The following is a 23344-nucleotide window of genomic DNA, read 5'->3' as shown; positions in this document are numbered from 1 at the left end:
TTCTGGTCGTTCGAGCTCGGACTTTTGGCAGTAATAACCTCCCTTTAACTCTGATAAAAAACTTCTTATTTAAATTTAGAATAATTCGTGAAATGAATACGTACGAACATTCTCGTTTCTATTTGACTTGAAAATCAGCCAGGTTTTAATTAGGACTTTCATTATTATTTTAACGTGAAAGTTTATGTAAGTGTAGGGTCACGGCTGTAAAATTTAAGGAAATTACTTACAGTGCATAACCCTAATTCTCATTCAATTTCTAAGAACAACACTTAATTAATGAAACACGTTCAAATTTCAATAATAGTACATTTTAACCACGTCCAGTCATGAATATCTCCAAATATAAAATTAAATAACCATTGACCCAGCATCATCGTTAATAGTATTTTAAAATAAAATAATTAAAAATGGTCTGGGTATATTTTGATTAGAATAACATTTATTTAATTAATTATTAATAGATTACGGAAATTTATTTTGTATACTAATTTAACTTTATCTAATTTATAGGAACCTGAGAGGTGGATGGAAGATTAACCCGTAATCGACTTAGATGCAAGAAAATTAATTATAAAGTAAGTGTTATTTAATTTTAATTTCAAAAAGGCTTAAAAAATAACCTTTAATTGTTAATTGAATGAGAGGTCAGCCTCGTGATCTCACGTTCTTCTGCAAATTAACTAAACTTAACGTAATTGTTGACATATTTTTTGTCCAGTACAAAACTACAAAGATAGTTTTGCATTTTGGATTAGAATAACGTTTATCTTTCCTATTATCATTATTTCTTCATTTTTTTAACTAATTTTTAGTAAACTGATTAGTGATCTATATAAGGAATGATGTATGAGTTTAGTTTGAATCCTCGGCCATTACTAAAATGGCGCCCAAGTAACCAACTTTAATCATTTTAAAGCGGTCTTAAAGGCACCACGTAACACCAGAGAACTTTGCTGCTAATAGAGCGTTTAAAGTTTCAGAAACATGTTTTGGCTCCACAGTATAATATATAGTTTACCTTCCCTTTTATATTATACAAGCCCTTTCGTGAAATTAACCCATCAATCTTCATTCATTGTTTTATCATAATTAGCCTCTTATATACAATATAATGCGCCGCAAAACAACAAAACAACAACAATGCAAGAGATAAACAATATAAGACCACAAAATTACGGAGGCCGCTTTTACCAATAATGATATAATAATCTCGGTTATATAGAAAATACCCGCAATGTCAGTGCCAATAAACCCGTTAACATTTTTGCCAACAATTTTCTAGGCCTAACCCACCCCTGTAAAGAAAATATTATTTTCAAAACCTCCGCGTTGAACGGAAGTCTACATAGCACCTTCAAGGTGTGGGACTCTTTCCAAATTCCAATAGCGAAAAGTTAAGCTTAATCAATATGTTGTTCTCAAATATACCGCGTACGTTGCAGACTATTCCGAAGTGTCTATCTTGCAGGTTGCAGAATAAGGGTTCAATGGTGGGCCTTGCCGCAAAATTATTAAAATAATAGCAAAGGAAACTATTATTAAGTCTATAAAATCTGTTTACCACAAGAATATTTTATTTTTTATCCTTTAAATTGTAGATAAGGAACACGGCGTTGCCAGCCAGGACATTTTTATAAGTTTTCTCGGCACCATTTTTAAAAATGGCGGAAACTCGAAGCCCAAAAGCCATTGGGCCCGTCTATATGATTTATTATATACTAATTATTAGTGACATCTGTTGAAACGCGCAATTAAGGTTATTCCATGAGAAGGGCATTATTATTTAGATTTCTAACCGCCAAGATGGCGGCGGATTGGAAAAATATTTCTTAGGGCGTACCTTCTACTTAATAGTAACGTCCCTGCAAAATCTCAGCCCTCTAGGTAAAGAGGTTTGGGCTGGGCGTTCATTATCAGTAAGTCAGTCATCATCATGACTTCCACTTAAATATAGATTTCAAATTAAATACCTGCAGTTAACGTTAACATACTAGAGCCAAGGCATTTATTTTGAATGACTATTATCACCTGACGAATTGCACAGTAGAATTTTATACTCGACGTCATCCACTTCACAGATAAGGCCTAACTTCGGTCCTAACGCGTAGGCTCCAGTAAGTTAATTGCTCATATAATCTACTAAATTCAAGCAAACGAGTATTTTTGGGAATATTCAACTGTCCTACCCCTTAACTGCACGATGAAGGAAAGATACAGTTAATTGTTTGAGGATATGGCCTAGCTGATACATACTTATTAACATTGACTTTGAAAACCGAATTTTTGAAGAAAAACCGGTTCAAGATTTTTTTTCTTCAACTACTTATTAATTACATGTCATCAGGGGAACCTCTTTGTTTTGAAAATTTATTTTTTTGCCTTTCGGCGACCGAGTGCTCCATAGATTACGTGTGGGTCGTACTTTGGTTTTAAAAACTCGTAGTAGAAAACTCCCGTTTTGTGTTTAAACTAACTGGAAATATGAAGAAATAGACTATTCCATTAATTACTTGCGGAGGAAACCAACACACTGGCGGGAGGCAGCCCTCTTAGTTAGGTTATTTCCCTCGTGCCAAGAAGCTACGCCAGAGGGAGCCTGAGTTCACTACACACGAAGGGGGGCTAGCAGCTTGAAGGAGAAAGGGATGGAGTGGAAAACCCCATACTTATAACGTTGCCTCTGTAACCACCACATACGGAACGCCACCGAAGTCCTCCCAGCATCCTCAGCGTTTAGGTAGAGTCGTACAGTACGGTATCGTAAACGACACCCCCTCTGTCTTAAAAACAGAAATTAGTTCCCAAATAAATCCAATGGCGCTACGCGGCAGCACTTAACAATCGCCTACCAAAGGGTAGGGGCGTGCGCGAGTTACATTGGAATACTTTCATTTCCCTGTCCAGAGCTTCATCGAGTCACGCAACCAATTTTCTTCAATTAGGGACAAGGATCCAAATGGCGGTGATTCTTCAGCGTCCACCACTTTATCAGAATCCCCTACCAAAGTGTTGGGGCCAGGGTGGGAAATAAGGATTTTTTTAAACTGGACATTAGGCCAACGACCCCCATGTCCTGGAATAAATAAACTGCTCCATGACCATTGACCATGGCACGTCGTCTGCTAAACTAAAGAAGTGGATAATTAAAATATTAGAGTTTTAACGTGTGGACTCTGGTTACCCTTGAATTTTCTTAGTAGTCCCTGTGGACCACTGACCCCCCCTCCGATTTAATTTTTAAACTGGACCAGGCAATTTTAAACTGGTCATTTGCCCTGTGCCACGGTGCCACCGCCTTATTTCCCACACTGACAAAGCTTCGGTGACTCAGGTCGCCCATCATCTTTGCCACTCCATCTTACCTCATTTCTCCCTGCTACCAAACTCGCACTGCCTCTAGCGGTGCATGCTTCTTGGCGCGAGGGAAGTAGCCCAAGAAGGCGGCTTGCTTCTCTACTGGAATTAATTTAATGGTCTATTTCTTAGAGAATCTTTTTCGATTAGAAAGATAGAGGGAAGTCGATTGAGGGAGGAAAAGTCATTACATTCGCATATGAAATCAAGAGTTCCAAACGGATTAATTAACGAATATTTGGGAATTAAAGGATGAGGGAAAGGGGTGATGGTAGATGGTACAGAAAGAGGAATTCGCTCGCTAGCTAGCTAGGCGCCTCTTCACCACTCGTGTTTCCGGATATATCGGAATTCTTTAAATTTCTACGAGTGTTCCGTGCACATGCTTCTAGGGTGGTCCACGTATTTAAAAACAAATTAAACTATTAATTGGTTTTCGAGAAGGAAGGATTAGCTCGGGTTTAAAACGAAAGTATTTAATCTAGTTTTGGAGTAATTAATGGAGATGTTTTACTTGTTTGTACGAAAATGGTTATCGTTGCATTTAAGAGTGATGTCAAAACCGTTTTTGTATAGGGTTGTACCAAGAAGTGATATTTAGTTTACTGGGGAGAAGGTATAAGTTGCCTATAAGTAATCGCGCGTCATAGTCCCAGTCCCCTTTTCAAAATGCAAGGGGGGACGTAAAAGGAGGGCGGGCTATTTCGCTTCTCCTCAGTCGGAAAATACGTAATTTTCGACGTGAGTTTTCAAGAACTAATTAGATGCTGGTTGTAATTTAAAGGCGGGGATTAACTCCGGACCTACGTTTGGACTGGGGATAAAGCTAGAAATGTGGAGAATGTACACCTTCTCCCTAGTAAACTAGATATCGCTTCTTGGTTGTATCTTGTGATGAAAGTGGAGGGCGATTTTGCTCTTACCATTATCCAAGTGGCTTGGTTGAGTTCCTGAAAGTTGGGTTCGCGAACCCATATGATAGCCATTAAGCTTTTAAAAAACATCCTATTCTTGAAGACTGGTAACACCTAATTAAACGTAATTTTATTAATTAATTTGAAAGTTGTGAAAAAAGGTTTAGCTTCTAAAAAACCTTCCACATTATGCAGATATTTAATTAAGTGCGGGTACAAAGACTATTTAGTGTTTAGTGTCTACATGGACAGGAAACGTTTCCCTATTTGTAGTCCATTAAAACTCAGAGGCAACGCTGATTAGCTTCGCTGGTATTTTAATATTTATTGTTTCAAAGTATATGCAGTTAAGGGGGCGTTTTTTGGGGAAATCAATTTTGAGTCGAAAATGTAATTTCTATCTCCATTTTGCCATCCGGGTCACTGAAATACCATTCAGCCCGTCTATAGGTTAAAGGAAACCAGTGTACTAAATATTTGCGAAATCGGCTGAAACGCACGGACTTTGTTGCATAGAGAAGAGTTTTTTACATTTCTCGGCGCCATTTATTAAGATGGCGGCGGATTGGAAAATTCTTTCTTAGTACGCGTCTACTACTTATGAGTAACGTTCCTGCAAATTTTCAGCCTTCTAGGGCAAGCGGTTTGGGCTGGGCCTTCATTATCAGTCAGTTCAAGTCAATACTTTGATTTATATTCTCTGCGTATTCGTGGTTCGTTTGAAAATATCGTGTTTCTTTAACGTTTAGTTTAAACTCAATGACTCAAATTGCAACTTCTACAGTTGGTCTGATACCTGATATACTCCTTAATGACGTAACTCGATCTCTGACTCAACTCGAGTCTCGAGTATCATTTGAAATTTAAGTTTCTCTAACTATCGCGACCACACTCGTAATCGAAGGAGAAGAAAATCCGCAATGCATTACGGAACCGGATTGTCGAGGTATTTTTTTATTCCTTTCGTATAATTGGACGAAGGTGTCTTGGTTGCGTGTGCGCTTTTTCGCTTGATATATACACCAGAATTTGATTGATTTTTTTTTGAGAGAGATAAGAAGATAAGATGCCATCATCTTCTAACCCCTCACCCCTTTTAACTATTACCTTTACCAAGGAAGATATGGAACCAGGAACTCCTGAGTATAGAGAATAAATTGGAAAGGCCAATACTAGAATCGTTTTCTTGATTTTTATTCGAAAGATCGTATAAAATAATGAATATTTTCAGAAATAGATTTAATTTTAGAAGTAGGAATGGAGAACAGAGTAATCTGAGCGCGCGTCAAAGTCCCGGACCCCCTTCCCCGGGAAAGGGGGTATGAAAGAAGAGGCGGGTCATAGCGACAGAGTTAAAATGGGATTACGTATTTTTCGCCGTCCCCGTCAGCAACGTCGTCAAAACATAGTTTAAGTGAGAAAATAAGATAATTTAAAATTTTCGTTACGTGTTGGAGGGAGGGGCTCTATATTGGGCTATGAGTCGGACTGAAGTAAATAATAACCGTTCTCCATTCCTACTTCTAAAATTAAATCTATCCCTGGTATTTTAAATTGTAACCATGTGTCATTCTACAATATTAGAGAAGATATGAGAAATTAATTTATTTGAATCTCCGCTAAACATTGGTTGAGAAAAAGGCTGCACAATGATTCCTATTAGCTGACTGTATTCCTGCTATCACATGTGTGAAAGGAGCAGAGTTTCCAAACCATTCTGGTCAAATAGCAATGTTTTTACTCAGGAAAAGAAATAAAAATCATCACGTGATAAACATCAGCTGAAAATGCTTTTCTTGGCATCTGGGATTTACAGTAGAGTTTCTTTAATACTTTTTATACAATAATAGAAGGGAATAATAGAAGGATGATACTCGCTATCCTCTTAATACTTTAGTTATGTAACAGACTCACCCTTTTTGTTTGCTATCCCGCTCATCAAACTTCAGATGGGCATCGCACCGTATAGGGTGAATTCTATAACTGATTGGTACTAAATACTCAACAATCAACCCAAAAACATTGATTGTCTGGACGTAGGACAAAAATTCACAAGCACATGCGCCTTGGCAAATAGTTAAGCGCTAATAGAGTAATCATGAGGGAACTATTTATCGCGAATGTGCATGATTTGGTTTAGTAACCTTGCTCCAAATGTAAAGGGAAGTTGGGAAGAATCATGTTACAATTACACCCGGCTTTGTACTTGTACACTTCTCTGGAAGAGAGGTATTATATACTTCTGACAATAATAATACATTGTATTGCGCGAGTGGATCACAGTAATTGGGGAGTCTTCTTCCAACCCTGGGGGCAACGTTTGACTGACGAAGATTTATATTTTTTCTTCGTGAAGCTTTTCCGATCCACTATATGTCGAAATGACCTGAAAATAACAGAGGTTGACAAATTGCTTCGATCGAAGTTCATCGTACCAGTGGTGGGCGTGGTTCTAACAACCCAAGTTATCTTTTCAATTAGAAATTGGATATGCTTAAGCTATATTAGTTAAAGACCAATTTGCATAATGAAACATACAAAAAATACATCCAAATGATTTTAAAATTAAAATTGGTTTGAGATTTCATAGGTATTTTGAAGGTTGCACCTCTGACCAATCGCGTAACGCCCTGCCTTGTTAACTAAATTCCCATGACACGCTTCATGTCGAATAAAATTTGATAAAACTTGCGAGCGATATCGAGTGTTTCACGTGCATTTGTTAATAAGAAGGGAGGGCGTTACGCAATTGGTCAGACGTGCAAATTTCAAATTACCTATGAAATCTGAAATTAATTTGAATTTTAAAATAATTTCAAGGGTTTCCTGGATGTTTCACTATGCAAATTGGTCTTATAAATTCTGGTAGCAGATACGATAAATAAAAATCACTTAATTTTCCTTTTCACACTCCTTTCTTTGTTTTAAATTGTAGCATGAGTTAATAATATGTTAGCTCCCTGACATATTATTAACTCATGATTTTAGTAAACCTTCTCGTATCTTCTTTAACTTTAATATTGTAGAAGACAATATTTATTAATTTATATGCTCTTTCAAATAACAGACGAAAATTCTGTTTTTCCTTTCCTTTGATGATGTCTAAAAGATTTTAAAAGAAACTTGTCTAGGCCTAGAACTCGAGAGAGACTGCACTGCTGTACACAAGTCAATCGAATTCGCGCAAATCTGATTGTCTAAAATAGACCATTTTCCCCATGAATACGATGCGTAGGCGTTGAATACTCCACCTCTTTTCTGTAACTCTACCAGTCTACCATTTCCTAATATTATTTAACTCGATAGTGCAGTATTTTTTAGTCAAGCATCATCTCTTAGATGTTTTGTTTTCAGTTCGAATATACTGTATTGTTTTTGTAATAATATTTTTAGTTTCATAAAAATTGCGAGTATCTGTAGGTTATGGTAGGTAGGTTGGTAGCCTGGTGGGGTCATATATATTCTATACATATCTCTTTCTTTCGGACTTCCGATCCAATCCAAGCCGATCAATAATAAATATATCTTTATATATAGTCCTTCTTCATTGAAGATATTGCCTTTCTTCTTCTTTCTTTTTTCTGCTGTCTTTACTTTTATTTCTGTATATCTTTTTTCCCGTCATATATTGTCTCTCGGCTTTGGACGAAATCCATTGCGTGACGTAGAACACTCGTGACCCTCGAGCAGTTGAAAGGCGGGATTATGAAAAGTAACTGTATTTCATTTGAAGCCAACCCTTGTTGTCACAGGTCAGAGGTCAGTGGAAACCTGGAAATGTCAGGGTATTTCATAATGTGCCAGGAAGGTCAGGGGAAAGTCAGGGAATTTTAAGAATTTCAACAAAACCAGGGAATTTGTTTGGGAAGTGGCAAAAATATCAGCGGGTCTACTATCCAGCTAGGTGACGTTTCAAAGGCCATTTTAGCATGATCAAGTTTGACCAGACAATAAAATCGGATACCCCCAAGGATGATGGGGGTAGGATACGTAATATGAGGCAAATCGCCCCAATAACTGTGGGACGACTTAGGTCCGGTAGGACGCTAGAAATGGGAGAGGAATACTAGGAATAATGGCGGCAGGTCTACGTCCGACGAATCAGAAGGACCCCTCCGCCATTTTTCCGTGTATTACTGCCCCATTTTCAAGCGTCCCACCGGACCTGAGCCGTTTCACAGTTAGCAGGGCGATTTCTCTCATATAGTGTGCTACCACGAAGCTAGGGGGGGGGGGAAAACTGTGACGTCAATATTGGGTCCCGAATTTGTATTGCCCAAGCTGACGACGTCTCGCGATTGCCAATATGGTCGCCTGAAAATAAGGTAAGAGATAAGAGCATGTGACGTATTTACAAAGTTCGTGGTAGCACTCTATTATACCCATCATCCTTGATTTTACGTTAAATATTCAAAAATGCGATTTGAACGCATTTGTTTACCTAAATTTAGAACAACGACTATTGGACCTTTCTCCTATCGCTTTCGAACAAGGTTCCAGGAATGGAGGCTTTATGGTTAGCGCCAGACCGTTTTACTTCAAGTCAGGCGCTTCGAGCCTCGTCCGTAGCTGTCCTCAACGCAATAGTCCCTTTTTATTACGATTGATGATGAAATGGTTCTCGTTTCCGAATGAATGGCGTCGAAGGAACCCCTATTTACACTCTACTAGATTCATTTTCTATTTATTTTGCGGTCTTCTTCAATGCCTTCTTCAAGAATAAGAAGACACCGCGAGCACACGCATCGACTGCGGTATAAGAACATTTCCAATATTAAACGCTGACTACTCCGGCCTTATGGCGCCCTTTATCTACTCTTGCATTCAGTTTATGTATTTTTGGGGGGTGTACTATAAGTTCATAAGGTATGTTCCATTTAAGTTTGTCACTGGTTGCAAACTGGAGCTTGTCAAGAAGTGACGTAGGTCATAGATTCACCTTCGTAAAGCGACGCCTGTTGAGGCGCTGTCAAAGGCTTGGTACAGACCAAGAAGTGATATCAAGTTTATTACGGAGAAGGTATAAATTCGCCACATATCCAGCTTTATCTCCAGGCGTTGCTCCAGTCCAAACGTACGTCCGGAGTTAATCCCCGCCTCTAAATTACAAGCAGCATCTCATTGGTTCTTGAAAACTCACGTCAGCGCGACGCGAATGACGAAAATTACGTATTATCTGACTGAGGAGAGGCGAAATAGCCCAGCCTCCTTTTACGTCCCCCATTGTATTTTGAAAGGGGGACTGGGACTATGGCGCGCGAATACTTAGGCATCTTATACCTTCTCCCCAATAAACTAGATATCACTTCTTGTACAGACTAAATAGTATAAGATGGACTGCAAAACCGAGTGTAGTCAATTCTCGCTTGTCGTTCTCGAACTGTAAGTCTCTAACATTACGAAGTATGGGTAATGTCATACTTATAGAAGGAACATATCTTATAAACTTATGGTATACCTATCGTTGTACCTCACTCAACAGACAGGTTTTCTCGATGATTTTTTACCTAATACTGTCGACCCCTCGAGGTCTTTGTTTATCGTCTCCATAAGTAGCTTTCTCGTTTGATTAGGTGGTAGTTAGGGTGTGGGTTGGGTTCTGATAGAGTTTATAAGCCTTCCTTGGTTAGGTATTCTTTAAAAAAGAAGAAAGAAGTTTTATTTGATGGCTATAGGCTTTAGGGTAGATTTTCTTTTCGATTGAAAAACGTTTAAGGGGCTACGTTAGGGTTATTTAAGCTCTTGTTAGATGGCATTGACTTTTTCTAGGTTTTATAGGGGCCTCGTGTATTCGTGTTTGCTTTTGAGAGCTGGTCCCTTGGTTACTTACTTGGTTCTTCCTTAGTTTGATACCCGGGAGAGATTCATCCTACTTACTGTTTCTTCGTATTTTAATCCAATTTAATCAATATTTAATGATGAGTGACCTGCCTCTCCGATTGACCCTGGGTTTACAGGGTGTTTCTGATAAGTCTGGCTTAAATTAAGGGTGATGTTCTTTGGGGCGATTTTGAGTCGAAAATGTATTTTCCATGACATTTTGAATTTTTGATGTTCGGGCGACTGTTTTCGAGTTATAATTTGAGTGTTTTAGGGATGACCCCGTAATTAAATTAGAAATAATTATATTTCAGTTTCCAAACATTTAAGGGGTCATCCGTAAAATACTCGAAACAGTGACCCGGACGGCAAAATGTCATAGAAATTACATTTTCGACTCAAAATTTGCCCAAAAAACATCCCCCTTAATTATGGCAGACTTATCAGAAAAACACTGCATTATGCGGTTTGCAATTGAATTGCTGGTTTTTTCATTGGAATTGGAGTAGTTTTATTGAAGGGAAAATGAATGTTTTATTTGAGACTAATTAAATACTAATTAAATATGGTGACAGCAAGAAGCGATATCTTGTTTACTAGGGATAAGGTATAAGATGCCTAAGTATTCGCGCGTCATAGTCCCAGTCCCCCTTTCAAAATACAAGGGGGCAAGTTAAAGGAGGCCGGGCTATTTCGCCTCTCCTCAGTCGGAAAATACGTAATTTTCGTCATTCGCGTCGCGCTGACGTGAGTTTTCAAGAACCAATGAGATGCTGGTTGTAATTTAGAGGCAGGGATTAACTTCGGACCTTCGTTTGGACTGGAGATAAAGCTAGAAATGTGGCGAATTTATACCTTCTCCCTAGTAAACTAGATATCGCTTCTTGGTGGCAGATAGTAACCAATGTTGACCTAAAAATGTACGATTATTTGAATACAATAACGAGAAAGCCCGTGTACTCTAAATGTTACTGAAATCCTGTACGTTAATTGTCGGTCTGTCAGAAGTTGGCTCAAATTTTGCATATTTAATCAAGTTTGAAAATACCACCTTAAACAATTAAATAACACGTTATCTAATTATATTCTTCAGAATTCAACACTTAAGATTATTCGGACAGGTATATACTTTTATTAAATTCCAGTTAGAATCCTTCTTTTAATTTTCTCTCTCTGTGATCATTAAAAACAATTTCATCTTCACGGTTTTCAAGGACGTAGGCCTACGTAATAATTTTATTTTAATTTAAATCCATTAGTGAACAATTTCTATTAACGGAAACGGCCCCCAAGGCAGTTGAGTAATTGACTTGGTCGCCGGTTAAGTTAGGTTAGTCGTACAATTCTCACGCGTCGCTGCAGCCAGCTTACAACAAAATTAGAGATCCCCAATTTTTGATAGTCCAATAAAAACGCAAACGCACACGCACTGGCGAGGCGGCCTTGCGTGCGTTCTTACATAAAGAGAATTGAGCAAGCCCAAAAATCTGTGCGAAATAAACAAACCAAATTAATTCGGTACACGAATCTGTGTAATCTTTTAATAGAACCGGAGACAAACGACATGGAAGATGTTTTTTGAACCTAATCACTGTGTGCTGTACTCTCTAGACCTTTTATCATCTGCTTGATTCAGGGTTAAACCGGAACATTGATTATGTATATGGTTCCAAAGATTTTAGATAGGGCTTTACTGTTACCAATCCACCAAAATTGGTCCTAACGTCTTTGGGTCATCCCAAACCATACCCATCAACATAAAGCTGGTCTATTTTACCACCTGAGTTGAGCTAGTGACCCCATTAAATTAGGCCTAGGCTTTGCAAAAGAAATATGAACCAAAACTCCCGTGTTTTCGGCACCTGTTCTAACTATAATAACGAATTTTGAATACGTTATTTTGACAAGTTATTCTGAATTTCTGATTGTAACTTCTATGGCTATGCTTGCCCTAAGGCCCACGAGTTACGATAGAGCATTTCGATGTAACTAACAGGGGCAGAGACGGGGGTAATAATTTTCCTTCCATCTCGCTTTTGACGCTTGCGCTGTAGTCTTTTTGTATCATGAGAGTGCGCAGAGACGGCAATGTATCAATACCCTTGTACGTCCCTATTTTGAGGGTTGCCTACCCACTTTTTTACATCGAAAAGGTCTATTAGAGTGTTTTGCGGATAACCCCTTCAATTTAATTAATAGAAAGTGTAAAAGATTAACTGTGAAGGAACAGATATTCAAATTTTCACTTTTGAAGACATGATTATAATTATTTAAAAAAATTCTCATCTTACTTTTTTTCACCAAAATCACTTCAGTAAAAATATTTTAACATGAAACATGTGCGTCATTTTAAAAATAATACGCGTTTGCATTTTATTTTCTCTCAAAAATTTACAATTAGTGTCAAAAGACAATGCCAATTTAATTTATTTTGTAAACCATTATCAGAAAATTATTAGTATTTTACCTGCGCATGTGCATTATGCCTAAGCTCAGTACGTTACCCCGATATCAAGTAAAAGTTGAACGTTCGTTTAAAAGTCATTTATCGATAGATTATTATGACTATGAGTAACTTGCCACTCCTTCCTTTTTTCCCAAGAAGAATAAATTTTGAGATTCCGCAGTTTTTTGTTTTACTGTTCTTATAAATTTCAATATTATTAGAGGCAGGCAGGCAGGCAGCCAGACAGGTCCGGTTATGTAAGACTTAAGCCTGGAGGTACTTAAGAATAAGAGCTCGCATCATCGGATCGACTCATACAAGCCCCGGGATTTCCCCTTTTCTCAATTATACCATACATACATCATTCAAAAAGGGGGGATTCTTCACTCACGTAATAATTGAATCTGCAGATAGCGAAATGACAATGCTCTTCTTCTTCTTTTTATCACGAGCATGAAAATTTCAACTCTCTCTCTAGCTCTCTTTAAAAGCGATTATTATCATAAGTTTATGAGATATGTTCCATAAGTCTGTCACTGGTTACAAACTGGAGCTTGTCATGAAGTGAGAGAGGTAGGTCATAGATTCAGGTAAAGAGACGCCTGGTGAGGCGCTGTCAAAGGCTTAGTACATACTAAATAGGACTAGATGGACTGCAAAATTAACCACCGAGTGTAGTCAATTCTTGCTTGTCGTTCTCGAATTAGCTCGAGCTGTAAGTCTCTAGCATTTTGATGTATGGGAAGTGTCATACTTTTGGAACATATCTTATAAGCTTATGTTATTATTAACTCAGCGCCATAAGAGCTGAGCGAGTTGAAGAGTTCCTGGGCCAGCTTTCTATTTTAAAGGGATCGTGAATTAATTTATTAGAATTGATAGGACGTTGGTATGCTTACGTAGCGATATTATTTATGTAACTTGTGAGGTACTGTAGTAACTGTACTGAATTAAAATCTTGTGGTATCAAGAACCAATAGAGCTTTCGTTTGGGGGAGGAGCTAAGAGATCGTGAGATAATTTACACAGTTGCCATATTGGTGGATTCAATGCAGAAGGAAAGCTGAATTCCACCAGTATGGCTGCCAGATTTAGGTGGTACTAGCAATTAAGTTTCCGTAATGGACACCACGTTAGGCTTTCCCGCGAAGCACTTGGGAGTACCCCAATTGGACGAATCAGTCAGGTGGTACTAGGCGTTCAATAGGTGGGGTACTTTCCAGTGCTTGGCGGGAAATCCTAACATGTAGTGTTCATTACAGAAACTTAATTTCTCGTATCTTCTTTAATATTGTGGATAGAAACTTCGTTCCAATTGATAAATTAGTTATTTTATTCGCTCTTTCCATTAAAAGAGGAAAAATTCTAGCCCGGAATATCAATTTATTTTTGAGACATTCATTTCTTCGTGTCTATTTTACCTTCCCTTTAAAAATAAATGCTCATCCGCTATTTTAAAGGGGGGATTACCTTGCGCGAACTTGCGATTTTAAAAGTACCCTAATGTTAGAGGAATTCCTTCCACTATCAATAAAGATAGGTTCTCTTCCGAGGACACGCATGGTTAAGAACTGGTTTGTGTCTATGGATGGCTCTTAATGCCATACCACGCCATTGCTATGGTGCTTCTCCAGGTATACAATAAAATACGTATAACATATCCCGGGTATGGTGGCTCCCCCTCTACGCTGGCAGGGCCACTCACCTCGCGCCAGAAACAAAAAATAAAAAAGAAAATCCGAGGGGTTAGTCACTTATACAAAACCGTATAAATCGATTACTTGATTTCTAGAATTCTTAGAAAATCATCAGTAATCAAAATCATTCTTGTGGGTAATCAACTGCAATCAGAAATCTCCGATAATCACTGGAAATCACATGAAATCTTGAGAAAATAGGAAATAATCACATGATTTACTAGTAATCTTTTATAATCACACATTTCGTGAAATAATCACATGATTTACTAGTAATCTTTTATAATCACACATTTCGTGAAATAATCACGCAATCAATCGAGGAATTCGAAAATCCAAAATAAAAATCATAATCAGCTGAAATAGAAATAATCACTGCATTCATCGAAATTCACGAAGAATCCAGTGGTAATCACGGTATTCATCGAAATTCACGAAGAATCCAGTGGTAATCACGGTATTCACCAAAAAATCACTGGAATTCATTGGAATTCCAACAGAAATCACAATCTGTGGCAATAACGGGAAATCAGTATAAAGATTATGAAAATCACTGAAAATAATCGTAATCCCAGAAATCAAGGAATTCGTTCAGTAATCATCGGAATTCACATGAAAATTTAGAAATCAGGAATTAGGTGTACAAAATTTTTGCGAATAACTAGCCCCTCGAGAAAATCCTTACCTTTATAAACAAAAAATTAAAATTGGTATGGATTGCGGCCGGTGAGACGCCTGAAGGTCGCGACAGAGATATTATTTAACGGGTTGCCATCTCGCTATATTAAAAACCCAACTCCCCTTTCTCGTTTAATCTAACTTTTATTATTTTTATTTTGAAAGAAAAACCTCGGGCGAGTTTGTGCTCTCGGTAACTATGTCAGGTTTTGCGAGCATTTTTATATTCCAATATCGTAGCGAAAATGTTTAAAATTACTCAGTAAGTGCAGGGATTTTAATCTTGTTAGAAACTGGTGTTAAGAGAGATTAATAACGTTAGTTTTTACCCGACCTGCTGTAGTTCAATACGATAGTCATTAGAATAGAAATCGTAAAACTTGAATCTATGATTTTAACTATTGATTGAGGGGAGCGAGGTAGGAATAAGAGCCGCCATTTTCCAAGATGTCAGCCGATTTAATTTATACTTATTACACGTCTGCTTGATAATATAATGGACGTGTATCTTAATTTGAGTCGAATCGGTTGAAATTTATGGAAGTTATCGCGTCAGAAATTTTTGTCTATTTTTCCAACCCCCATTTTCCAAGATGTCAGCCGATTTTTTTCAAACTTATCACGCGACTGCTAGGTGATGTAATAAACGTGTAAACGTAATTTGAATGGAATAGATTGAAATTTATGGAAGTTATTGCGTCAGCAAGTTTTGGTTCAATTTTCTGACCGCCATTTTTCAAGATGTCCGCTGATTTAAATCAAATTTTTCACACGTCTGCTAGGTGATATAAAGAACGTGGAAACGTAATTTGAGTCGAATCGATTGAAATTTATGGAAGTTATTGCGTCAGAAAGTTTTGATCACCTTTCTGGCCGCCATTTTCCAAGATGGCCGTTGATTAATTAAAACCAGAACAAACACAGTGTGCTATAGGATGTAATAAAAAATTTACAGCGGATATAGTATTGTCATAAATGAGAAATTTGACACAAAACAAAACGTTTCGCCCTTTTAGAGTCCGATTGGACCTAAACTCATTCGATCGCTTGTATTTTTGAGTATTTTAACCTAACCTAACTAGCAATACCTTCGCAGGAGAATCGATTGCTTGGAATACACCCATGCCCTTATCGCTAATACAAAGTTACTTCTAGAATTTCTTTAATTTGCTGTCGTAAATCCTTTCACACGCAAAGTGTTGTTGTGTACCATCCAATCCATGCACCACCGTTTATTCTTTTGACCTCCAATGTTCTTCTTATTTTTTAACCGTTTTTAATTTTACCCTTCTTCTAGACTAGCCTTGTATAAATCTTTCTCTCAAAGTAATTGCTTTCTTCGTTTTTTTTTTTTTTAAGTCAAAATCTTGAGTTATAGATTATCGTGCTAGAGTTTTTACACGCAAGATGTTGTAGTCCGGTCGTAGATGGATATCTAATTAACATTTAAAACGCGCAATTTACCGGTACATAAAAAAGAAAGAAGATCCTCATCATTCTTTTTTAAATTGAGACATTTTTCGTTCCACGTTTTTTTTTTTCATTTAATTCTAAAAATATGGTCTTTTTTTTACTTTGCCCTTTAGAGACTTCAAATTGTAATTTAAAACTGTTTCGCGGTTGGGAGAAAAATTTTATTTTTTTCAAAATGAGACTAGGCGCAATTTTTCTTTCCAGTGAAATGAAAGGTGCTTGTGTTTTCGTTTTTCTTGGAAAATTTCTTTCATCTTTTCAAAAAGCTTTCGCAATTATTTCTCAAGTATTACTTCAAAATTTGACCATAACCAGGAATGCATACAGCTACTAGGAATCATTCTGTAGGTATTTTTTCAACGTATCTAGGCGGGCTTTGAGGGAGGAGCTAGACTAATCATTTTGCTTCATGAACATTGCGCCCGCTCCTGACCCTGCGCTGCTACGTCATAGTCATATGGGCTGACGATTTTAAGCGTAATTTTCAGGTAAGGAGGATTGACATCATTTACACCAGGAGACCAGGCTACATGGCGGACAAAGTGTAGTACCAAATAGCCTGGCCTCCTAGTGTAATTAGTATCAATCCTACAAGTCTGAAAACTATGTATTTCCCGTGTGCTAGGAATATAAGCAGACGATTAACCAATACATAGTATGCACGCCTACGTCATCAATGATGTTTTCGCCAGAATAGATAAATCCCACAAGGATAAATTGATAGTGTTGCGAGAATGGAATAAAACCTCCGCCATTGTTGGGGCCAAGCCTGAGTCAAGTAATGTAACAGAATGTACGAAAATAAAGAAATGAGGACAAAATGATTCCTTTTAGTTTATGTATTCCTGGTATGACTAATTTTACCTCGCGAATTCATAAGTTATCTCGCTGCTCCTTGCCCCTTGCACGCGCCTAAGAACTCGCGTTGCTACCAACGAATGAAATCAGAGTTAGAAAGAAGTCAGAATTATGAGGCGTGACGGATAGTAAGTTTTCAAGCCCGCATGGTAGATATTTGGGCACAATAATTCCTATTAACTTTTATGTATTCCTTTAATAAATTTTGAAGGTTTGGGGATTTTTTCCAGTCGTGTTATTTGGTGTGGTACTTCTTGGTGAAGGCTAAATGGTCACGTACTTTAGCTTGTAGAGTACCTTGTTCAGAAATTTTCCAGAAATACGATAAAACCTAAGGTGGCCAAATACTTCTTTTTTGTTATTATTATTTGTTAAAATATTGTTCATTATTTCACACTACTTCCTCTCCAAGTTGAAGTTCGTTCTAAAACTGTACAGCAATTAATTCCTAATTGGTTCTTTTGTAATGTATCCCACAATGCCCCGCATGGTGGCTTTTGTGTAGTTTTCACCAGGTATAGACAAATTCGTTTATTACAAACAGAGAAACAAACACACAGGGGCTAGGCCACCATTAGGGTATTCTCCCTCTCGCCTGCAAGAAGCTTCGCCAGAGGCAGTGCGAGTTGGTTAGCCTCCCGCGTTTGGTGAGCTCGGGCTCCGTCTGGCGTTGCTTCTTGGCGACTGGGAGAATACCCCAATGGCGGTCTCGCCCCCATGTTTTGTTTTCTTTGTTTGTAATAAACGAATGTTTCTATGATACCCAGGTATTTGTTGTTTATCAGTTTCAAAATAACCAATGTTTTACCAAGAAGTGATATCTAGTTTATTAGGTAGAAGTTCTATAAATTCGCCACATATCTAGCTTTATTTCCATTCCAAACATAGGTCCGGAGTTAATCCCGGCCTCTAAATTACAACCAGCATCTCATTGGTTCTTGAAATGACGAAAATTACGTATTTTCCGACTGAGAGGAGGTGAAAGAGCCCGGCCTCTTTTTACGTCCCCCCCTTGTATTTTGAAAGGGGGACTGGGACTATGGCGCGCGAATACTTAGGCATCTTGTACCTTCTCCCTAATAAACTAGATATCACTTCTTGGTTTTACTTAAAATTACACAAAAGAAAGCAAATTTGAAGGAAATTACTTGTTCATATTTAGAACAATTACTTTGCGAGAAACATATCAATTTAATTGAACCTAGGCATTATTTATTTGATAACCTTTGACCTTTAAAATATTAGGCAAGTTTCAAGCGGCAGTCTGATTGGTCATGACTCGGGTCGTTAAATGTCTTTAGTTAAAAATAATTATCAGTCCTGTCATATGAGAAACGGACGACGTTAGTGATGACATTATCACACGTGACCTGACCCCAAAATACCAAAGTCAAACATTATTTTCATTTAACTAAGGTAGTTTTAAAAAAATCTTATCAATTGGGTTAAATACAATTTATGTGAGCTTAATTTACTGAAAAAACTCATTTTCTATAGACTTGCACATTCAATAAAAAAACTTTCAAAATTATTTGTTTCACGTAATAAATATTTTTTTTAACTCATTTGAATATTCCTTTCAAATTAAATGGGTATTCACGTAAAATTAATAAATTTCTATACTTTTTAAACTTAAATTTATGACTCTAAAAAAATATTATTTCCGATGTAAATGTAAACTAAAAAGGGGTCCTTGACAAAAGTAGTTTTCAAAATTTTTATTTTTTACCTAGTACTCAATTTCTTTTGTTGAAAAAGGCTAAACTGTGCTTGGAAATTTATTTTCAATGAGTTTTTTGGAGTGCGTGACGCGCTATACCTGCCCGTCAGTTAATTATTAACTTTTTGTGGTTGTTATTACGAATTCAAAATATGTTCACTTTCTCTTTTAAGTATTTTTCATTCGGCATTACCTTGAGTTGTTGTGTTTCTTTGGCCAAATGACAATATGTATAGATGGATCATTAGAGATTCAAATTATTTCGTTAATTTTACTTTGAGAGATGCTAAATTGCTAGACCCCTGTTGGTTAACTTCTATAGCTCCAAGGTATTGATGTAATAAATATGTAAATAATTTTAGGAAATTATTGAAGAAGATTCTTTTAAGTTTGAAGGCGGAGTATATATATATAGGGAATGGCAATGTTTTCATTTTTATGCATTCGAAATCTTGCCTTGAAATTTTGTTGTTAGAAATTAGCTATCTCTATATATTTGAGACTGAAATTTTGAAACCTCTAATTTTCTTTCAATACGTCACTCTTACGTCACTATTAAATTTCCAAATATTACTTTGACAGCTGAGCACTAATATTATATTTGAAAATTAGGCGTTAAATCTCGAAATCACTTCCAGTTGTGATTTAAAAGTTGCCTCAAAATCACTTGATTAAATCTGAAATTCACTTTAAATCAATTTAATACGCGTAAAATCTTGAAATGACTCGAAAATTGCCCGTAAAATCGCGAAAGGAGTCGAAAATTGCTTGTAAAATGTACAGAAGCTGCCGAAAATTTGGCGTAAAATCTCTAAAGGACTCGAATATTGCTCGTAAAAGCTCGAAGGGGCTCGAAAATTGCGCGTAAAATCTCGAAAAGACTCGAAAATTGCGCGTAAAATCTCAAAATAACAGTTCAGATTCCAAGTAAACATCGAAAATTACTCTACAATATCAAAATATTTTTCAAATTTACAATACCATAAAATATATTTAAATTAACAATATAAAGAAAATAGTAGCTTGTGTGAAGCAAAATTACATGTAGTGAGGTCTGTTTTCTTAGTCAAGACCACTCTGTTGTATGAGATTATAAATTGAACCTTTCAAACGTAAGGGAAAAACCTTCGCTAAACCTAAATAATTGATTTTCAAGATCAATTTGTCATAGGGGAGTGTTTTGGAAACAAATGAGTTATTATTGCATTATATATGCACATACTCTTATAGAGTTCGAAATTGGTTAAGTTACCAGCAATCTGATATTTACGGCAGAAGGCTCCCTTTGAATTAATTATCACAACTAAATTATAAATCTTATAAATCATTAGGGCATTGTTAGTGGGGGGCAGCGACTTGCCAAACTCTGTAGGCGTTACAATCTAGAAGTTTGGTGTATTTAATAATAAATATCCCTTAGCTCGTTAGCCCTATCATCATCATCGATAAAATAAATAGTACCTAGAAAATGAAATATTTTCGTAATTATATAATATTTCCACATTCCCTGGAAACCTCTCCATCGTAAATTTATTTAATTCAACCAGGAATAACTAATTTTAGCGAGATGCACTATAGAGAAATTAGGGAATTTTACGGTACAGAACGTAATAATTGAAGGGGAAAATTTAGAAATATTAAAGTGAACTTTTGGAAATTTTGGAATGGATAGGGAAAATGTTTAACCAGGCCTTGCAAATGCCGAAAAAAATTTAAGTTTTAAATTCCACGCTAAATTCATTTAATTTTTAAATTAGGCCTTACATTCCAGGGAATGTAATTCATTACATTTTTAAATAAGACCTTAAATTCCAGGGGAAATTCATTACATTTTTAAATAAGACCTTAAATTCCAGGGGAAATTCATTACATTTTTAAATTAGGCCTTAAATTCCAGGGAAATTCATTTAATTTTTAAATTAGGCCTTAAATTCCAGGGGAAATTCATTTAATTTTTAAATTAGGCCATAAATTCCAGGGAAATTCATTTAATTTTTAAATTAGGCCTTAAATTCCAGGGAAAACTCAATTAATTTTTAAATTAGGCCTTAAATTCCAGGGAAAACTCAATTAATTTTTAAATTAGGCCTTAAATTCCAGGGAAAACTCAATTAATTTTTAAATTAGGCCTTAAATTCCAGGGAAAACTCAATTAATTTTTAAATTAGGCCTTAAATTCCAGGGAAAACTCAATTAATTTTTAAATTAGGCCTTAAATTCCAGGGAAAACTCAATTAATTTTTAAATTAGGCCTTAAATTCCAGGGAAAACTCAATTCATTTTTAAATTAGGCCTTACATTCCAGGGAAAATTTAATTCATTTTTAAATTAGGCCTTAAATTCCAGGGAAAACTCAATTTTTAAATTAGGCCTTAAATTCCAGGGAAAACTCAATTGATTTTTAAATTAGGCCTTAAATTCCAGGGAAAACTCAATTAATTTTTAAATTAGGCCTTAAATTCCAGGGAAAACTCAATTCATTTTTAAATTAGGCCTTACATTCCAGGGAAAATTTAATTCATTTTTAAATTAGGCCTTACATTCCAGGGAAAATTTAATTCATTTTTAAATTAGGCCTTAAATTCCAGGGAAAACTCAATTTTTAAATTAGGCCTTAAATTCCAGGGAAAACTCAATTTTTAAATTAGGCCTTAAATTCCAGGGAAAACTCAATTCATTTTTAAATTAGGCCTTAAATTCCAGGGAAAACTCAATTCATTTTTAAATTAGGCCTTAAATTCCAGGGAAAACTCAATTCATTTTTAAATTAGGCCTTACATTCCAGGGAAAGTGCATGACATTTTTATATTAGGCCTTAAATTCCAGGGAAAGTGCATGACATTTTTAAATTAGGCCTTAAATTCCAGGGAAAGTGCATGACATTTTTAAATTAGGCCTTAAATTCCAGGGAAAGTGCATGACATTTTTAAATTAGGCCTTAAATTCCAGGGAAAGTGTATGACATTTTTAAATTAGGCCTTAAATTCCAGGGAAAGTGCATGACATTTTTAAATTAGGCCTTAAATTCCAGGGAAAGTGCATGACATTTTTAAATTAGGCCTTAAATTCCAGGGAAAGTGCATGAAATTTTTAAATAGGCATTAAAAGTCCAGGGGTAAAATAATAAATTTTTAAATAGTCCTTAAAATTTCAGGGAAACGTTCATGAAACTTTTCAATATGCCGTAAAATTCCAGGAAAAAAATCATTAAATTTTTAAATAGGTCTTAAAATTTCAGGAGAAAAAATTACAATTTTTTTAAATAAGCCTAGCCCTTAAAATTCCATGAAAACAAATCACTAAATTTGTAAATAGCAAATTTTTGAATAGACCGAAAATACAATATTCGTGATATTAGTGAATTAATTCATAATTCTATCTACAATACATTAGACCTTCGGCGAAATGATGGAATTAAGGAGGTTATAGCTTCTACAGTATATAACTTTTACATAAAATTTGATTATGAATAAATTAAAGGAGGAAACTTTGTTAGCATAATAATGCTCTTAGTCTTGGACAGCATACCAAGATCGAATGCGTAAAAGCTGCCGTTTTTTCTTAGGAAATGGGGTTGAAAATATTTTATAGATTAAATTCTATGTAGAAAGAAAAATTATACAGTATTTTTAAATTAAGTGGAGGTGGTGGTAACGACATTTTATTGGAACGTTTCGACCTTGCGAATTCCGATCATTAAAAATTAAAAAAACTTCATTATACTGTACACTCTCTCTCTCTCTTCTCTCATTAGATATGCCGAAGATTTAGTAACTAACATTTAAATTTATGATGAATTTTAAAGATAAGAAAGGGACAGTGAAAAATTAGGAATCATGCGTAAAATTATTTTTAGTTTCGATTCCAATAATAATAATTAGTAACGAATTTTAGCTTTCCTGTGAAGGAAATTCTCTATTGTGTATCTTCAGTTCGCTAGAAAACCACTGCTCGGCTTTCAGTTGGCTAGAACCCTTCCAGCTTTTAGGGCTCGTTTTCATAGGCGCGAGTTGCGTGAAAATTTCGAGCGAAAGCGAAAACGTTCGAAAAAAATACGTTCCCTCGCGTATTCAAACTCGCGAAGCGTGAGCGTTTTCGAATTTTCTAGCTTCTATGAAAACGAGCCTTTACAGTGAGTTGAGTACGTATGAGAAGGAGAGTCAAAGATAGAAGGGGTAATGTAACTATAACGGCACATCCCGATCTCTCTCTCACGCGCACCTACCTCGGCGCACAGCCCTGGAGCCAGACCTCACGTGATCCGTTATATCTGATTTATTTTTTTCCTCTCTGTGGCGCCAATTGCGCATATGCGGAACTATGATACCGATTTTGAAAGGACGAGGAGCTGACGGAGAATTTTGTCTCTCTGATTCTCCTC

General features: G+C 36.3%; 1 protein-coding gene across 2 annotated transcripts in view; it reads left to right on the top strand.

The window, feature by feature from the left end:
- Positions 1–23344, top strand: part of LOC149610465 (uncharacterized) — a 123220-nt gene that overhangs the window by 75625 nt on the left and 24251 nt on the right. For both annotated transcript variants that reach the window (XM_089859475.1, XM_089859476.1), the window contains one exon: positions 514–578. The gene's annotated coding sequence lies outside the window, so the exon portion shown is untranslated. The remainder of the gene's footprint in view (positions 1–513; positions 579–23344) is intronic.

Source organism: Phalangium opilio, unplaced genomic scaffold, assembly GCF_054372755.1.
Source record: "Phalangium opilio isolate 3A_F unplaced genomic scaffold, DU_Popi_V2 ptg000329l_1, whole genome shotgun sequence".
NCBI lineage: Eukaryota > Metazoa > Arthropoda > Arachnida > Opiliones > Phalangiidae > Phalangium > Phalangium opilio.
Note: the sequence above shows the minus strand (reverse complement) of the source record. Positions and strands in the feature narration are given on the sequence as shown.